This window comes from Zonotrichia leucophrys, chromosome 12 (genome assembly GCF_028769735.1).
Source record: "Zonotrichia leucophrys gambelii isolate GWCS_2022_RI chromosome 12, RI_Zleu_2.0, whole genome shotgun sequence".
NCBI classification, from domain to species: Eukaryota; Metazoa; Chordata; class Aves; order Passeriformes; family Passerellidae; genus Zonotrichia; species Zonotrichia leucophrys.
The window spans coordinates 3,904,041-3,922,794 of record NC_088182.1 but is presented as its reverse complement, the minus strand read 5'-3'; the positions used below and the strand labels follow the sequence as shown (position 1 = coordinate 3,922,794).

The 18,754-nt window shown below is 40.8% G+C and overlaps 1 protein-coding gene across 10 annotated transcripts in view; it reads right to left on the bottom strand.

Moving 5' to 3' along the window:
- Nucleotides 1-18,754, bottom strand: part of FOXP1 (forkhead box P1) — a 371,464-nt gene that overhangs the window by 207,017 nt on the left and 145,693 nt on the right. For 7 of the 10 annotated variants that reach the window (XM_064723620.1, XM_064723619.1, XM_064723621.1 and 4 more), the window contains 2 exons: nucleotides 12,418-12,499; nucleotides 6,985-7,050 (listed from right to left, as the gene is read on the bottom strand). The gene's annotated coding sequence lies outside the window, so the exon portion shown is untranslated. The remainder of the gene's footprint in view (nucleotides 1-6,984; nucleotides 7,051-12,417; nucleotides 12,500-18,754) is intronic. The other 3 variants (XM_064723622.1, XM_064723624.1, XM_064723623.1) reach the window with 1 other exon arrangement.

Below are 18,754 nucleotides of genomic sequence, written 5' to 3'. Positions count from 1 at the left end.
CTTTTCCCTCACAAAACATGTATTTATCTGCTGTGAAATCAAAGGCAGAAATAAATTGGTTTAAAGATAGCAGAGAGTAAATAGCAAGTTTGGAACCTTTCAGCCTTACCCTGGCAATTTGTCTCATATAATTGACTCAGCAGACATGCTTACAATTTCTTACAACTTTTACAAGACCTCCTGTGGACTTATTCTAACGTTCTCCAAAACTGAGCTCAAAGCTTTGGACTCTCTAAGCAAGCAACAGCAAAAGCAATCATCTTTCCCTCCTTAAAAAAAAAAAAAATGAAACAAACAATAAAACCACATTTTTCTTCCTGGATATTGGGTCTTAAAGAGGAACAAAGATGCAAACGAATTTGCACTGTTTCAGAGATAATTTTTATGTTCCTTTTCAATAACAACATTTTTAATAATGTTCAATTTGCATTCACTAAATCTTTAGCAGCAAAATTTTCCCAATAAAATTCCCTTCCCCAATTACTGGAATAAAATTTCAGTGAGTAAGGATGACAGCAATTAAACAAACACAAACCACAAAGAAAGGGTTAAAAAGTACCCCACCCCCCCAAAAAAAGGAAATGCTCTCATTGCCCATATTATTGATTTATGCTGTTGTTGGCTTTTAAATGCAGCACTTTCTATTTCTAAGATCTTTACAGACAATTACTAATGTCACAACTCTGTGGCCTTGCTCCATTGGTGGAAGTGCCCCAGGAGCAGGAAATGCTGTGCCCTTCCACAGACATTTCCTTCCAGTGCTGGGATCCACTAACCCTTAATAAGTCAGAGGATTAGGTGGAACACTTGTATTACAACTAATAAAGATAAATACAGGAGCTATCAAAACTAACAAAAAGGTTATGACTGGAGAAGGAAAGTGGACCTATTATTCAAAAAATGCCAATTTATCTTTTTTTTTTAAAGCAGGGGTAACAATTTTACCCTTAAAAAAAAAAACATCATATTTCAACAAAAATCTATTTTGAAAAGCAATATTATAAACTTGGATATTAATGGTTTGCAATGGAAATGACGTCAGAGTCTTAGTTACAAATGTCCAAATGTTTGTGCTACCCTACTAAAAAAATAAACAGTGAGCTCAGAGTCAGAAAGAACTCGTTTGAGCAATTAAGCAATATTACGCAAAACACACTGAAAAGTATAGGGCCAGCAGAGGTGGGAGAGGCAGAAATTAAAATTCACAGATTGCACTGGGAGAAACTCTGAACAATTAAACATCTCAGAGGTGGTGTCTGAAGTTCCTGCCATTATCTGAGTGAAAAATGCTTTCGTATGTCACAACGAGAAATACGGGCAGGCAATCAGGAACAAAAAATAAGGTTTTTTTCTTCTTTTTTTTTTTAATGCCTTAGCTCTAGGATGAGCTACCAGATAAAAAGGGTCGCCTCCTATAATACCCACTGACATCACTGGTCTTGTAACACTTGTAAAACACAGCTGCCATCATTGAACAACAATAACTTAAGCATCACCGAAGATATACTTCTGGTGCAGGAGCAGGCAACAGGCAGTGACCTTACAGATGACCAAATAAAATTTGCAACAAGAATCTATTTCTGGAGTCATTTTCTCACATCTCTAGATTTTATAACACAGGAATGTGCACTGTCTGCAATGTGAGTGTTCCAAAGGCAGGTTCCAAGCCTGCAAGGAGCTCTTGCCCTTTGTGCTGAGACACAGGCAGACAGCCCTGGTGTGTCTGGAGGCCCACCAAGCCTATTACAAGGAAGTGAAAAACATCACTGTATCCACTGGCAGAGCAGGATGACTTGTAAAAAGTGTTAGCACAGCTCTGAATTCAGGGTTCACTTCACTGCCTGCTCCAGAAGGAAACCTTGAAACTGGGTATTTTCCATCACATTCTATGTTTGAGACCAAGCAGGAGTTCAGGCTATCTGAGCTGGAGCTCATGCTCTGGTTCTGGAATAACAGACCAATGCTGTTCCTGCCTTTGCCATTTCCATTTCTTTCCTTGGCCAAGCTGTGATAAAATGCAGCACATCCTGACATATTATCCAGCTTGATTTTGAAGAACCAGGCCAGAAATTTCACAGTCTGCATTACATAGTATATTATGAGCTGTTTCCTTGGTGCACCTGTACTGGCAAACATTAGTGCATCCTTTTTGGCTGCTTAATTTGCAGTCACAACTTTTACATGTCGGGCCATTTTCAATATATGCATTTGTTTCAATACCTGCACCTGTCTAACATCTGGGTGCAGATGAGGCTAATCTGGAGGTTTGCATGAATCTCTGAACCTTGTGCTCCACGTTCTTTAGGGATTCAGAATGGGTGATGGTGCTAACAGGAGAAACCCCATGGGATTATGCAAAATACTGGCCAATTCTTGCTCACTTTAGCAGTCTTCATGAAGACCAGAAAGATTTGGTCCAAAAGCATCAGATAAGAGGATCAAAACCTGCTACTGACTGTCTTAAAGCAGAGAAACATATTTTCCTATCAACCCACTTGAAGATTTATAAGATATTAAGGAATATTAAGAAGAAGAAAAAAAAGAAGAAAAGCTAAATGGGCCAAAAGAAAACAAAAGAAACATGTTCTCTCGAGATTGCTAATGCTGGCAGACAATAGCACAGAAAGAACTCCTCTGACAGATCTTTGAAGTCTTCAATACAGCAAGCTAGTGGGCCATGTTAATGAGATTTGCTCAGATACTTCTTAAATTATCCCAAAATGTCTTAATCTATTTTCTACATCTTCTTGACCCGATTGCTTGAGAAAAGTTACAGCTTCTCACATGTGTCTGGACTGAACTTTTCATTCAAATAGGTAAGGTCTTCAAACACTTTGTTTTTCCAATGACCCCCACACAGTCTCTTTAGGGTTTACCCCAAAACATGCAGACAATGTTGTATTTTCTGTTACTAACGAATACAGAAACACTTCGCACCACACTGTATCTTTGAACCTTAAGAAAAGGACCTTCCAATAACTCAAAGTTCTTAACAATTAAGACATTACAACTTCTCCCAGTCATGCAGAAGTAAATAAATCCAGTCTTAGATAAGGCCTGACAGACACTGATCACTCCAGCTACACTACCACCCAGCAGCAAGGGAGCAGCAGGCATCAATGAGGTTTATCTTTCCTGCTGAGGGTGACACAAGCACTCATGCAAAATGCTTCCAGTACAGCTCTGTGTAATTTGGGCACACTGCAGGGAAAACAACGGAGAAAATGCCCAAGAACCAGGTTGTCTGCTCTGTCACAGAACTCCTTGTGACTGAAACCCAGTCCATACTCAGGACCCACATTCAGAAGCAGCTGCAAATCACATGTTCTAGGGACAGGAGCTGTTTCTGCTCCCTAATATGCTTTAAGGCCTTGAGGTCAAAAGCAGGAAGAGTCAAGGTGCCAAATTCACTAAGGAAAACATCATCCCATCAACTTCCCACTGCCTGATGTGCAAACACTCCTGCCACTCAAGCCAGCACATAAAACAGGACTAAGGCTATCCCCAGCACATCTTCTGGAAGTCACCAGTGAGGAAGAGTGCTGGGGAGAAACTGCACACACTGCTGAGCCTGTCATAAGCAGAAATGCGTCTAAAAGAGTTTGTTTCAGGGTTTTGACTTTTGCCTGCAATGGCCAGCAAAGACATGGCACAGCAACTTGACAACCTGGTTTGAGAACCATTTCTCTTCCTGATAAAACAAAGTTGGAAAAAAGTAATTTTTTGGTCCACTTTTTTTTTCCCACATAGACCAACTACACAAACCATTTTTTGTATTGAGCTTAGGAGAAAAAGTCCTTCTGACCTTTCTCCTGGATTGAAGGGAAGAGAAAATATACCTATGTAAGAAAGTTATAGCTCAAACCCACAGATTTATCTGTTGATCATCTCATTCAGCTCTGAGTTTCAGCAGGCAGCTTCTGGTTTATTATCAATATTTAATCAGCATTTAACTCTGACAAGCATTAAGATTTGAAATTTTAAACTAAGTGCAACTTCGCTAAATCCTTTGTGTTGTTTTTTTTGCTGTTAAAGGTTTTCTAAAGGATTCTATCTTTGCTATCTTAAAAGTCTACACGTGCCTTTTGTTATCAATAATGTACAATTTTAGTAGCATGTTTTGTACTTTTCAAATTTTCAGCATGCAAGCTACCCCTGATTTACAATGCTCACTGAATGCTGTTTGATTATTGAAAATGCTTTTACTACATTTAAACAAATGACTGCTCCTGGAAAACTAACACTATTGCCCATGATTCTGTAAAAATACATTTCTTCTCCCTTCTCCCCAAATCAAACATTTCTAATTCTTACTGTGAGGAAAAACTGGCATATAATTAGGCATTATGCCTAACAGTGCTAAATAAAGGAGAATGTAAACATCTTAATTCTGAAGGTTTAACCATCAAAGACCCTTGCTGTATCTCTTCTGTAATTTCTGCTTCTGTTCAGAGCTCCTTGGAGCTCACAGGGAAAGAAAAAAGAAGAAAGAGAGAGAAAAAAAAAAAGAAAGCAAACAAACCACGCAGAATAAAAATCTATTTTGCCAGCTCTGAGCTGCTCCCAGCCCGCGTGCCCGAGGCCAGGCTGGCGCGCAGGGCTGGGACGCCCGGGGCCACGCGGCTGCTCCTCCAGGAGTAGAGTCCTGCTCTGCAACCGCTCTGAGCGGCTTAACCGCTAACTCGGGAGATGGGATTTCACCTGAAATTAAGCTATCAAGCAATTGAGCTCAAACTCAATCAACCAAACCCTTAACCTTCCCTGTTTCAGTGGCACTGCTCTAATTAGGACTCTATCACTATTTCCATTACTATCTCCTGTTCTCATGGTTTATTATCTCAGCGGTTTCAATTCTCGCCCAGTTTAAATTTGACATCCAGTTTCTTGGACCACATATCATTCATTATGTTTTTTCTTTATGAAATATGTTGCAAGACTACAGACCAATCCTACAATAAATACTTTTTGTTGAAAACTGCACCCCTCACCGCAGGACAGAGCCAAACCTTCTCTGAGAAACAATCCTGACACTGAAGGACACGTTGAACAGCTTGTTCTCCATTAAGTTTTAAATTTTGTTGAACAGTTTGATAACATATCCTTGAACACAGATCCACCTGCACACACCACGGCTGCCCCATGCTTCCCCAGTCCTCACTGTCTTCCCCCTGAGCCTGGATCAGCTTCTAGGAAACAGAGTTTGGCTGAACTCTGCTTACCAGCTCTGCTCAGGGGTGAGAATCAATAACCTATGATACACAGGAGATCAGGCTGAAAAATCTAATGGTCTTTTCCAGTAAATCACCCAAACTGCTTCCTGCTGAAGGATGAGTGACTGAGGGAATGTGTGCCTGAGTGGTGCACTAATGGTAGTAGCACAAAATAGATCTGCTTTTGGAGACACAGCCTACAAACTTCAGGGAGTCTAAAGGTAGTGTCCTGCATTTAACACCACCACCAAAATTCCGAATTTTCCTGGGTCGCATAGGACACAGCCACACATGAACCAGGAACAAGAGACCCATTAATTATGAGGCACTCTGATGAACGTGGGACTTGAAATTCTTCCCTTCTTCAAAAAGCTCAAGGGAGGAACAACACTGCAGAGCAAGGAAGCACTAGCTCCTTAAACTGCAGGATCTGCTTCTCCTCCAGTAGCTGAAATACACCTAATACTTCATGGGCTCCACCATAAGAAAACAAACCAGTAAGATTCAAGTCTTGAAGAGAGGGATATATCATATAGCTGACATACACCACTGGCATGGCCAAGGATTGCAATATTCACTTGAACTTCATGAATTTCATCCTAACTAAATAGATATTTTTGGCAACAAAGAACTGAAAAAAAAATCCCAGATCGTCCTCAGATCTATTTTAATTTAAAACAGAAGAGAACAGGGACATTTTTTCCCCCTTCAAGTACATTTTAATAAAATTTAAAATAAAAATAGCTCTAATTCACTCCAATGCATTTAGTCATTCTGTAAAATTCTAAGTTTAAAATGAAATCACCATTTTATATTCAAACAAGGTCAAGAGAACAGCACTAACGAGCACTGACATCACAGCGAACAGCAGCCACTGCTCAGCGCTTACATCAGTGTTGCTTGTTGCTATGGTGCTTAACCGACTATTAATTTCTGAAAGAAGGTGATTATAAAGCAGCCATATGAACCTCAGTCAGATGACACCCTTCAGTACCAAACACTGATCTGCGTTACTCTTCTCCTCTGCAAGTTAATTTTGTGAATCACCACTTTTGTGATGTTAATATTCCTTCCCAACTTGAAACTTTGGACCAGAAGAGAGGCAAGGAGTTAATTTAGAAGCAAAGGACTTTCACACTGCTTTAAATAAAAATCATTTTGCAGAGAGTGATATTTCTTTCCTTTTTGCTGCGCTCCAAAGTCTAAAAAGCATGTGTTTTAACTTTTGCAGTGATAATAAGCAATCAAATTAACAGCTAAATTTTGCTCTCCTGCTCTGCTCGACGTGCTGCTGGAAACCCAGGAGTGTCTCAGCCTGGGATGAAGTAGCACTGAGCTGACTTGACCACTCCCCAGGGATTTGCCTCGTAAGGGGACCTTGCCACAGGCTGTGCCACTGCATCTCCCACCCCAGATGGACCATGGAGCTGCCACAAAGACCAGCCAGAGCAAGGCCTTCCATTCCCACACAGGCTCTGCCCAGGTACCAAGCAGGCTTCTTGGAACATGGCTGAAAGACAAAAAGTGCATCTTTTTGGCCTTGCTCCTCAAATGCAACTGAACACCTAAATCAGTGTCTTCCCTAGCAAAATGAGGATTTTTAAGGCACAGCATCTACTCCAAAAGCTCCAAGCCCAACGCTGCAAACTTTATCCATGTTGCCAGAAAAGCCTTTACTTGTGCAGCTAAGGTACGGTCCTAGAGTTCTCAGGATAAAATTCTTTGTTCAGACATACTTCAAAAATAGCGTGAAAGACAGTATATTTGCATTTACCTTCTTCAGTTGCTCCTGTAAAGCAATCTTCAGTTACAGCCACCCAAAAAGGTCACTCTTCTTACCCTGCAGAGAAAGGAGGTAACACACGTGACTCTGGGTCAGTGTCAGCAGCAACACCCAAAGCATTTTCATTGGCACCACATTTGCAAGTACAAACATAAATAAAGCAACAAATGAATCTAATCGTGTTTAATGGTGAATGACTTTCAGAGAGAGTTAATAAAAACAATCAAGTCACAGGACTGCTGCTTATCAGTACCAGCTAGTGTGAGGTTCTTCAGTTCAGCATAAACAACTTGGTCTTTGGGAGAAGAAAAAGAGAAGCAAAAAACCCCATGGAGATGAGACATCTTTGTTCTCTAACATAAACTTTCTTAATCTTGATGTCTATCAATCTATTTTCAGTTTGAATAATAAATGAGTTCAGTTCTTTGTTTCAGAAATCTGACTATTGTCTGCATGGATTCTCCTTATTTAAGGCATTTTAAGACCATTTGCAACCGCTGCTATTTTATCTTCTGGATCCTTTCTTTTTTCTCATCTTTTTCCATAGAGACACAGTCCTAGATGAGATTTTAGAACTAGCTGCATCTTCCTAATTCAGAAAGTTGTTTACTGTCTTGGGATATCTTCTCATTAAGCATTACCAAGAGCACGCCAAGCACGCCAAGGTGGTGAGAGCAGTGGGTATTAAAAGGAGGAATAATTAAAGTGTATCTTTATAAAAAGTAGGAGGGAGAAAACAGCACGTGTAGGTTTTTTTTACCCTGTATATTACTGCATCTTGTGTACTCTCTCTTATGCAAAAGAGTATGTAATCTTTTAAGAAACATGACAATCTGCCACTTTCTGTTCATGTAATTGGGATCAACATATGGTACAAGAGAAAAGAAAAACATTTGTTTATTAATTTAGATCAAGTTACTAACTCAAACCACTAACAGCATTTAGAATTAATTCCACATCAATTGAACAAATACCTTAACAGAGTAAAATTATAACATAATTTCACTGAAATGTTGATCTTCTGCTGCAGGGATACAGAGTACTATGTTAATACAGATAGAAAGAAATATGTGATAACTTGGTGACACTGATGACTTCATACGAAACGGAAAGTCAGTGACATGTGGACGTGTAAGACAGAGCTACGTGAAACTCCATTTCATAAAATTCACATAGTGATGTGGAGTTTTGGGGGTGTTTGTGAAACTCGCCAAATGGTAAGTTGTGCTATTTACATCACTAGGTGAAGCTTTTTACTGGAGCAGTAAAATACCAACCTCTGGGAAAAAAATCAGAATCTTCACTAAGTTCACTCAAAAGAATATGAACTCATTCACCATTTATTTTGGAAGGAAAAATGTTTTCACAGTGAGAATGAGGCATTACTTCTTTACCATTGAAACCTTTACCATTATTTTTAGCTGGGAGGAAAAAGGTTAGCTTGATATGAAATCAATATTGGTTTTATCTGTTGCTCACTGGCACTTGATTTCATTTTTATTTTTTATGTTTTGTGTGAGAAACAGTTCTTGTAATGCAGTACCAGAACATGAGGGGCCAAAATTTGAGCATGTTTGCTGTATAGGAAGCCCTGATTTCCTTGCTGAGGTACACATATAAGAAATTCCTGATTCTGCACTGTAAAGGACATAACACTACTCCATCATAATAGGTCAGGGCTCACCTTCCTGAGAGTATGTAAAACAATACATCTTTTATGTAAAATACATGACCTCCGACATGTGATGTGCTCTTAGATTAGCAACAATAAAGGCTTTTATCCTGCTTTGCTGCAGGGGTTATCTTGGGTTTGACACTTTAAACCTCTTTTCATATTTATCTGTTTTATAAATTTTCTGGGTATTTGGCAGTCAGATCCTTATTTTGGCAGTATTTTGGCAAGCAGGCTTCATTTCTACCCTGAGTCTTCACGATAGCAAATGAACCATCTTAAAATGTACTTTTTAAGGAAGCTGCTGAAAACTGCATGTTTGCATAAAATGTGCATTCAGTATCTCTTTGGGCAGTGCTGAAAAAGGCAGGTATCATTTTCTAAACACATTTTGTCTTGCATGAACCACACTCCAAGGAAATCCGGCTCAACAATCAGCTGCTGGGAGACCAAGAGGGTCTACAGGGGGCTGAGGAGGACTCAGCTCTCCTCACAAATTACTCCCTGATTGAAATTCAGACTGCTTTAATTTCTGGTTATCAAACTCCTGCTATATGTTACCTGGCTTTCAAAAATATGGAAAATGCACCATTAAAGTTAAAATGAGCAGCAGAAACAGCTGTTCCCACCTGTGAAAATTTCTCATTAATAGTCTAAAAGTTGAGTATCTCAAAACATAGAAACACAAATACAGACTTTCCTCCTGAAACTGTTTATATGGGTGAGTGAATTGATGTAGGCAACACACATTCCTTCCATCATGCTGTCTTTAAGATAAACACAAAGTACCATCAACACTGTAAGTGTGTGTGTGGAGCAAACAAAGAAAAAAATCCCATCCTACCAAAGCAAGACATTTTGCTACACTCATATTTTCCCCCCAAGGAGATGATTAAAATAGAAACCAAACCACAAACAAAAATCCACTTTGCAAGCAAGCAGCAGTGGTCCTGCTGCCTGATGGGCAGAGAGAAGGTCCCAAAGCACCCTCAACGCCACCTCCAAGGCTCAACTGATGCCATACACAAGGAAGAGTCCACACAAAACTCTGTGCCCTGAACAGATTTTACCAGATATTTCTGAAAATGTCAGGTTTGTTCACCATGTGCCTCAGTTTACCCACTAACGAGATAAGTAATTGTAACAGAGTTTGAAGTCCTTGGATATAAAGGTACTTTTTAAAACAGTGTTTTGGGCAGGATTTTGGAAAGACAACAACAATCTCAACCTGAGCCAGCACCATAACCTCTTCCAACAGAAAGGCCACTCTTGTCCTGGATCAGGCCCTACCTATTCCCCTGGTACCAAGGGAGCAGGCAAAGATCAGAAGCTTTGACATTACACCTGCTGTTGGGCTGGACCTTGTAACTCTTCTGATCCAACAACATTTATTTGATTTAGTGATCTCCTCCCTCCAGGGCAGCAAGGTCATTCCAGGGAGGCTGCAGGATGGAGCCCTAACTCCAAGGGATCACTGCAAAGCCAAATTTAACCAATAACACAGAGACTACTCAGAAACAGAGACCATTGCAGAATGAAAGTCTACTTAAAACTCTAACATTTTACTAATATCTAAATGAGAACAGCCTTGGGTATAGCCAAAAATAGATTAACAAGGACCTTGATCCCACACAAACTGGCTCTGAGTAATTTTACACAGGAAAGTAGAACACCAGTTGAGCTGCTCCTCTGCTCAGAATTACGCATGTACATTTTTTTGTCAGTGTCCCAGCCCTCAGAAGCCTACAATTTATTACAGGAAACCTAAAGCAGCAAAGGAATCTCCCCTTTACTACCTAGAAAGCACACTTTTAAAAAAAAATTTAAAAAAATAAAATAGACGCATGCACCTGATAGCACAAGAAAAAAAAATGGGTTTGAAATTAGATTTTGATTTATTTTTCTTATATAAAACCAGCTGAAATGTATTTAATGTGCCTGATTAAAATATTTACTAAAAAGCTTCCTGAAAGTTTTAAAATACCAAAACCTGATCACCAAAATAAGCACTTCTGTGTAGTAATTTCTTCTAAATAAAGTGAACTGTAACTACCTAATACAGCTGTTCTTTCCCCTCAAAAGTCCCTGAGTCACATTCAACTGCACACAGGCTGAAATATTAGATCTGTACTATTTATAATATGTCCTATTCTTATAATCATTATTTTCTTGTCCTATGCAGGAAAAGAGGCAGTCTGTGATTTTTATCAAGTGCATATTTGTAAGAGAAAAACAAAAATATTTTTATTTGGTATTTTGCTGGTTCTGAAAATACAGAATGTACACTGATTGAGGAGAAAACATCTGGTACCAGGCAGACTTGTGGACCAGTCCTGCACACAGGGTATTTCCTCACCCAGCCCACTCAATTGGGTTACTTGCACTAACACAAATCATGTGTAGAACTGTTTTGAGGATGGTCAGTAGTTGTCTCTTCAGTTCTGTTGTACCTATTTTATTTTTAAAGATAAATTATATGTTAAACTAAACACCTCAAATAATCTGGGAGAGAATTTTTTTTTCTGACCACTGTCAAGGTGGTCACTTTTTATTGTGCAGCATATACAAAATCTCAGGAGGCATGGCACAGGAGATTTTCTATAGCAGCAGTCCTTACCACCTCCTCAGAAAGTGAAATGCAGGTGAACAGTGAAACTGTGAGAGTCTAAGTGCACTTCTTCCACCTCTCTTTGAAGAGGGGGAAGTGGATTTGGTACAGGCCAAAACACAGGGATATCAATGCTCACTACCTTGCTGCTTCTCAGTGGAAGGAGGGAGCAAATCATACTGTATTTTCCCTTTCAGTCATTAGCAGGCTGTTCAGAATCTCCGGCTGGTGCTTATTATTTATTCCGAACAGAAATAAAATAAAATAAAAATAAATAACGGCATGAGGACAAAGCTATGCACAGCACATTCGCTCTTTCGAATTAATATTACCTTTCAAGTCCACCGTAACCTTGGAAAAGAATAACTCGGCGTAAGCCAAATCTACAAAACTAATCACGATCCGTTCCTCCCCCGCTTTTTAACAGCTCTTACAGGGAACACACGGGTGCAGTTCGCAGGCAAGTTGGGAACAGCTCGCTTCCAACGCGGGATCTGCACCGCGATCGCTCAGTCCTGCATCTCTGACTGATGGATTGCTTGTTTGCCTCTCGTGTGTGACAGCGCTGGCCCTCACCGAATCCATCCCAGGTGAAGGGAACGCGCTCCCGGGAGCCACCCAGCCTGCCAGGTGAGGAGAGGCCATCCCCGAGGCAGACCCCGTCCCCTCGGCCAGATCCCAGCTCCCCGAGCCAGGGGCCACCATCTCCCGGAGCCAGAGCCAGCCATCAAACGCCGCCGCCTGGCTCCTATCGCCAGATCTTCCCCGTTTCTTAAAATAACTCCCCGTGCCTCAGTACCAGCCTTAACCATTTTATGCCTGCGCTACAACTCTCCTCCTGAAACTTGACCTGTCCGGGTGGCAGCAGGCGGAGGGAGGATGCCCGTGCCCGGCGGCGGCACCGCGGCGGCTGCGGGCACCGGGGCCGGTCCCGCCGCTGCCCGGCCGGCAGCACCGCGGGGCCTCGGGCAGGGCTGGCGCTGTCCCCACGCCGCTTTCCGCACACACACACACACACACACACACACACACACAGGGACAGGGGACACACCGCTCCCCCCGTGCCCTGACCCCGGCGCTGCTCGGGGCCACTTCCCCGCCGCTGCCCCCCCCCCCTGCCCGCCGCCCCTGTCCCGTCCCTTACCTGGCAGGCGAGTGACACTCCTGGTCGTGGTCATGTGAAAATATTTTCGAGGTATCCTTTAACAGCCTTTAAATATTGAAGCCTAAAAACAATATTTGCTGTTTTACCTTTTGAAGCTTTAACAAAAGCTTTGTTTTAGCATTTACCTCGGTGTGCAATAAGAGTTAATAATCAAATCCGTCCCAACCCCCACAAATGTTAAACAAAAAGATAAAAGAAATGCAAATAGCTATTGTCATGGAAAGTTAAAGTACCTGTCTGTATTTTTAAGTGAAAACTATTATCTCTATCAATCAAAATTTAAGAATACAATAGCACTAATCACACGAGGTGCTTTGACTGAGGTACTTTTCCTCATAAAAAGTTTTTTTTTTTTTTTTTTTTTAACTGGTGCATAAAAGTAATACACTTACAATTAGACACGGTATTTGTAATTTTGTTATTAAAAAAACCTCAGCAGTCTTATTGTTAATAAATGCCTCTGAGTCTGTAGGCTGATTCGTACCCAAGAAGACCAAAGTCCCTACATATTTTAATAAGGTTGATGAAATTTTATTCAGATTCTCACACTTTCCAACATGTGGTGGAACAGCACACTCTTCTGTTTGAGAGGAGTTACTCAAACGAAGGAAATAGTTAATTGGGAACCAAAACTACTACTTCTGGCCTCGCCGCACATTTTCCACATTTCTCCAAGCGCTGTCTGTGCTTCAACCCTCAGCCTCCAAGACGTGCCCTTTGTCGTCTTTTCTTTAATTTTTGATGCCAATTCCCTCCCGTCGGACCCCGACGCTCTCCCAGCCCAGCACACATTACGTACACACTGTGTACATTGTGCAGGCACACCGCACGGATTCTCTCCAAAGTCATTTTTAAAACTAATTTGTCCAGACGGAATCAGAAACCGAGCTGCGCAGTTAATAAGTGCAGGAGCGAGCGGCAGTAATTACGCCTGTACTAAAAGAAAGAGCCCGAGATTAAAATACCTATAAGTAAATAGTTGAGGCAGGATGCCATTATGCAAACTCTGCTCTCGGGGAGGGATGTCTCCCACACTGAGGAGCAATAGGACTGTCATTTTTTTCCCCCTGCAATATCAGGTTTCCTACTCCACAGCTCTGGTACTCTGCATCATGGCTAACATCTCTAGTGTGCTATTAATATCAATGAAGAGACGATTCAATTTCCACATAAGAAAAACCTCCCTATTACAGCGCAGACATTCGAGTGAGGACCCTTGCAAAGGAAACAATAAAGACCAGGGGGTTGTTTTTTTTTTTCCTCCCCCCCCCTCCTCCTCCTTTTTTTTTTTTTTTTTGCTGCTTCTTTTGCAGTTCTGCGTTGCTCACTGTTTGAAAGCTTTTAGCTAACAATGGAAGCATTATCTTCAGGACAGTTACAAAACAGGATTTGTTAGTACAAAGAATAATAACACCAAACTCATCCCCCCCCTCACTTCCCCACCCCACAAATACCTGTGTATTGCAATATGGCATTTAATACTTAATTCAGAAGTATATGCCAGAAACACCTGTATTCTTGATCTAATTCCCTGCAACAAACTCCCTCAGCAAACCAGTTTTGCTCAAGGAGGATTGGACAACTACAAACAAACAAATATTTTGTGCATTTATAAAATGGAACAGAAAAAAAGTATCTTATTCTACAGAGTGCAAACTTACCCATTAATGAGGAAGAAAAAGGCTTAGAGGTGTACAGTAATTCCCAAACAACTGCAGAAAGTTGAGAGTTTGAAAACACTAAAGCACTTTTGACTATCAAGCCTTTCTGAGCTTCAACACTGGCTGCAGTGTAAGGAAGGACTGAAGGTATGTGGTCTAAACACAACAAAAGCCACTGCCTTACTCTAGATTAAATATGCAGGAAGAGGCCCCTTTGCATAAACACAAACACTCAGCAAATGAGTAACTGGCTCAAATCAGACGCCTGCTGTGCATTCTACCTGTCCTGATCTCTGACAAGCTACACAGCTTGTTTAAGGGGATAGGAGCTGCAAAATCAAATCATAGCGCTAAACGCTCTGCTCCTCTGATAGTAAATAACAACAGCACCAACAACTCCTCGCCAAACGCTCATTCCTAATCTAAGCATTGCTCTGGCACACAGCTGAATCCTGTGCTGTGCCCACTTTGGCTCAGCCATCCATCTCACCACAGCAGAAGAAACACAACCAAACACCACCTGTAAAATTAATTTTCATTAACTGTACTGCAATCCAATACATTCCTGGCCCAGCCTTTTCTTAACAAGGATTTAAAATTTATACAGGGACTTTTGGTTGAGTTGACAGATTAAATCTGCAGTTTCTCTGACTGTCCCTGTTTTGTTTACTATATAAAAGACATTCCAGGCACAGATCTATTTTAGCTGTTATGAATCACCACATAATGCACACCTATTTACTAGTTTATTTGGGCAAAAGGAAGAAACTTCTGAAGTGTTCCTTAAAAACATTATTTTCAAAATATTGCTCTCATGAAATGAGCCCTCCAAACTATATTTACTTCAAAAAACAACTAAATTAGAGACTGTGATAACCACCAAACATATCTAAACATTTATTATTATAATTGAATATACATAATTATATACTATGATTTACTCTTCCTTCTAGAGAAATAAATTATTTTTCAGTCTCGTTTATCCTTCCAGTCCAGAAATAGAATGAAGCAGCACGATTTTAATGCAATTGGAATTCACCAGTGTCCCTTCCTAACTTAAGGAGTCAAATCACATTGACCTTTTATTGTAAGTCCTAGCTACATGTTGGTTTTGGTAATTTAATTATTTTTTAATAACTTGCAGTATTAAATGATTGCCATTGAAACACAAATAAGATTATACTCCTCTGCCTTACTCTCTGGTGCTCCAGACTACAGCGTAGCATGGACGGCACGACCGCGTCCGGCCCCGAAATTTCATTCTGAAAGAGCACTTACACACAGGCAGGCACGAGAAAATTCAGCCTTTCAAGATGCAACACACATTTACTGGATTCTCAAGCATGTGTCACAGATTATTTCAAAGGACACTGGATATAACTCACAGTTTTAATAGGCATCTAGCATGTTCAGTTCCACGGAGCACTTGTATGGTATGGAGGGAGTTTTCACACCTCCTTGAATAAACTCACCAGGTTAACGCACAAATACATTGATAACATGAGCCAGTCAAGCCTAGCAGGAGAAAAATCCTCCAAGAAAGAATCCTGCAAGAAATTTTAGAGCCCCTGTGTCGTTCACCATTTTTGCATTGAAATGACCTTCCAAATAAGGCGTCAGATAATACGTTCACACAGATGATACCGATCTAACCTTGATGCAAATAAACCATAGAACAAAATTTAATCAGTATATCACTGTGTAAAAGCCTTTGTCCATCCCAATGGAGCTTCTAATGACTGTTTTGGCAGTTCTGGCTGGTAGTTATGCCTCCCTGCTCATATATATCTCATACTGGTTGAGCAAGCTAATGGAACTGCTGTTAGTGGAATCCAATATTAATACCCTGCATTGTGCAAAACTGGATGCAACTGAATATATTACACAATTACAGGTAGTATCTAATTCCATAGGTATTAGATACTGGTCTCTAAATTAATATTTTAATAGAGAAAGTGATATAAATACTACATTTCAGGTAAGATATCTATGAACTCTGGATCTGCCAGTCTTCCTGCTGTAAGCGTGCTCTACACTCACACAGCACAGACACAGGACCCTGACAAAAATTGGCAGGCATGCTTTAGATGGTGAGTGACACATACTGATACACAGAGTCAAAGATGTCATCTTCATAGAAGCTCAACTAGTTATGAGCTTGAGAGAAAAATGAAACCAAAAAAAAAAAAACCAAAATAAAATAAACAAAAAAAAGGGGAAAAAAAAAAGGAAAAGAAAAAAAAAAGCAGGCGGGAGAGCAGAGCAAGACCTCCAGAAAATAAACAGGGTGTACAGTTTCAAAGGCTACAGACACAGACATTTCATTGTTCAAGCCAATTATCAGTGGAAAATAATAACAACAGATGGATTCAGAGTCACTGACTTTTCATATGCACTTCATCTCTGCACAACAGATGATGAAATGCGAGAGCTATCTCGGAAAGGCAAAACATCTTTCAGTAAAAGAACTCTATACTCCAGATGGGGACCTTCTAAGGCAGCTGATTATCTTCTTATAGTGTTGTAAGATAGACTTACTAAAACATTTCCAGAACTGATCAGATTGGATGAGCACAATGGCAGCATTATGAGGAGTAAGTTGCTCCGGTCTCAGACTTGTTACTGGACTACTCAGAGATTTCAATGGGCTCAGAGCTGCCCATCCCATTTCCACATCAAGTACTGGTTCTAAAGAATGGGCCCAAAGCTGCTGCTCCCAGTCTGGGCAAAACATGGGCTCGGCTTTGTGTGGAGAGGGGATGCAGATACGGAGCCACAGAATCAGTGTCAGCATGAATTGGTCCCCAGTAAAAGTCCCACCATCACGAGCAAGGTGAGTCTCCTCACCTTCTGCAAACACACATTTCACACAGGGACACAGGCAGAGGACAAAAATGTTTACATGTTTACAAGTGGGACTGTTTCCACTATAATTGCCAGATGTAGAGGGAACACATCATCCAAGCTAGGAGTAACCTCATCCAAGTCAATGGAGTTACACACCCACAAAAACTGGTGCGAGGCACAAGAAAGACCTAAATTCTTTCCTATAAAGCCTTTACAAAAACCCATCTTTTTATGGGAAATAAAAAATTGCTTTCAAAGGGAAATAACAAACACATGTAAATTTTGGTGGTTCCGGTGATAAGCAGTTCCAACAAATGTCACAAACACCTACCTAGCACAACCTTCTCCCACTCAACCTGAATACCACAAAGTATGTGTTTTTGATCACATGAATCAGGTATGCCACAACCTCAAAACTTAAAATAAAAAAGGAGTAGTGGAAAAATTAGCTCATTAATCTTTAAGACAACATTTCTTTAATGGAAGAACTCTACATAAGTAGTGCATTAAACTGAACTGGTTGCCATTTCCACAGTTTCTTCTTCACAACACCGCAAGAAAAATCTGAAGAACGGCATTCTCCATAAATCAATACCGCACACCAAGAGGGAGCAATACACAGCACACACACACTCTGAACTTGCACCTACTGCTAATTTATTTCACAAGTTACAAAATATTTCTGAAGTAGGGGGCTGTTGGCTTCACAAACGTGAAGGGAAGAGATGGGTTTGTGGGCACAGCGTTTCCCCTCTTTGTGAACTACTTTGTCAAAAGTAAATTCACAGGGGAACATACGAGCAAAGAGTAAATTTTGCCCAGGGCAAAATTCTGCAACTGCTTTAAGAAGCAAACAAGAACACAAAAGATGTGTAATACAACCATCTGGCTCTACTCATGCTATATCAATAATCCCCAAAATTTATCCCCACCCCCTTAATCAACCCACACTGATGCCACAAAACCAAATGGCATCACTTATGCTTCCTGCCCATCACATTTTGAAATGATATTTAATATGCATACAGTACATATTTGCATGTTAATCAATTTCTTTAAGAAAAAAATATTTTTGCTTCTTAAGCTATTAGTTCTGCTTTTTTCTACTTATTCACACTGGGATCTCTAAAACCACCAAGAAAGTCCTTGTGGTAAAGATACTCTCATATCAACACAGCATCTCAGGTATCAGGATAACGTACCGGTCAAAATTTCAATCTCTTCTTCTCTCTAGTTTTGTGTCACAGTTTGAAAATAGCAGAGGGTGAATAATAACATGCCAGCAAAATTAGCTGTTCAAGAAACACGGGTAAGCAATCCGTTTTGAACTCGAGGTTGGATGCATTTCTAAGCATTACCCTATTTGGGATGCAGGGAAGGAATGACAGAGGGAAAGCAGGGTATCCTATATGTCTTTTATTTTGAAGATTTGCACAAATTTTTCAGGCCTCCCCCATCCAGGAGCCAGTCTGCTCATGAAGGAGGAAAATGGGAAACTCCTGGCCACAGATGGAGGACGAGCCTCTGCTGTGCTTTGGCTGAGCGCTGCTCTCCCTTCCCACTCCAAGCCTGCAGTGGAAGACCACCTCAGGACAGACAGACAGAAAGCCATCCATGCAAAGTGTCCAAAAGGGTGGCTCTGCGATTGTTTGGGGGAGGGATTGTTTTCTTGAGGGGAAAATCACCCTTGTAACCATCATGAATCATACCAGGAGCGCGCAACGTGAAACCGGTACCAAAAACAACACTACAAAGACGGCCTCTCTCTGGCGCTCCACCGACCGGCGGCCACGGCCCCGGGGGCTGAC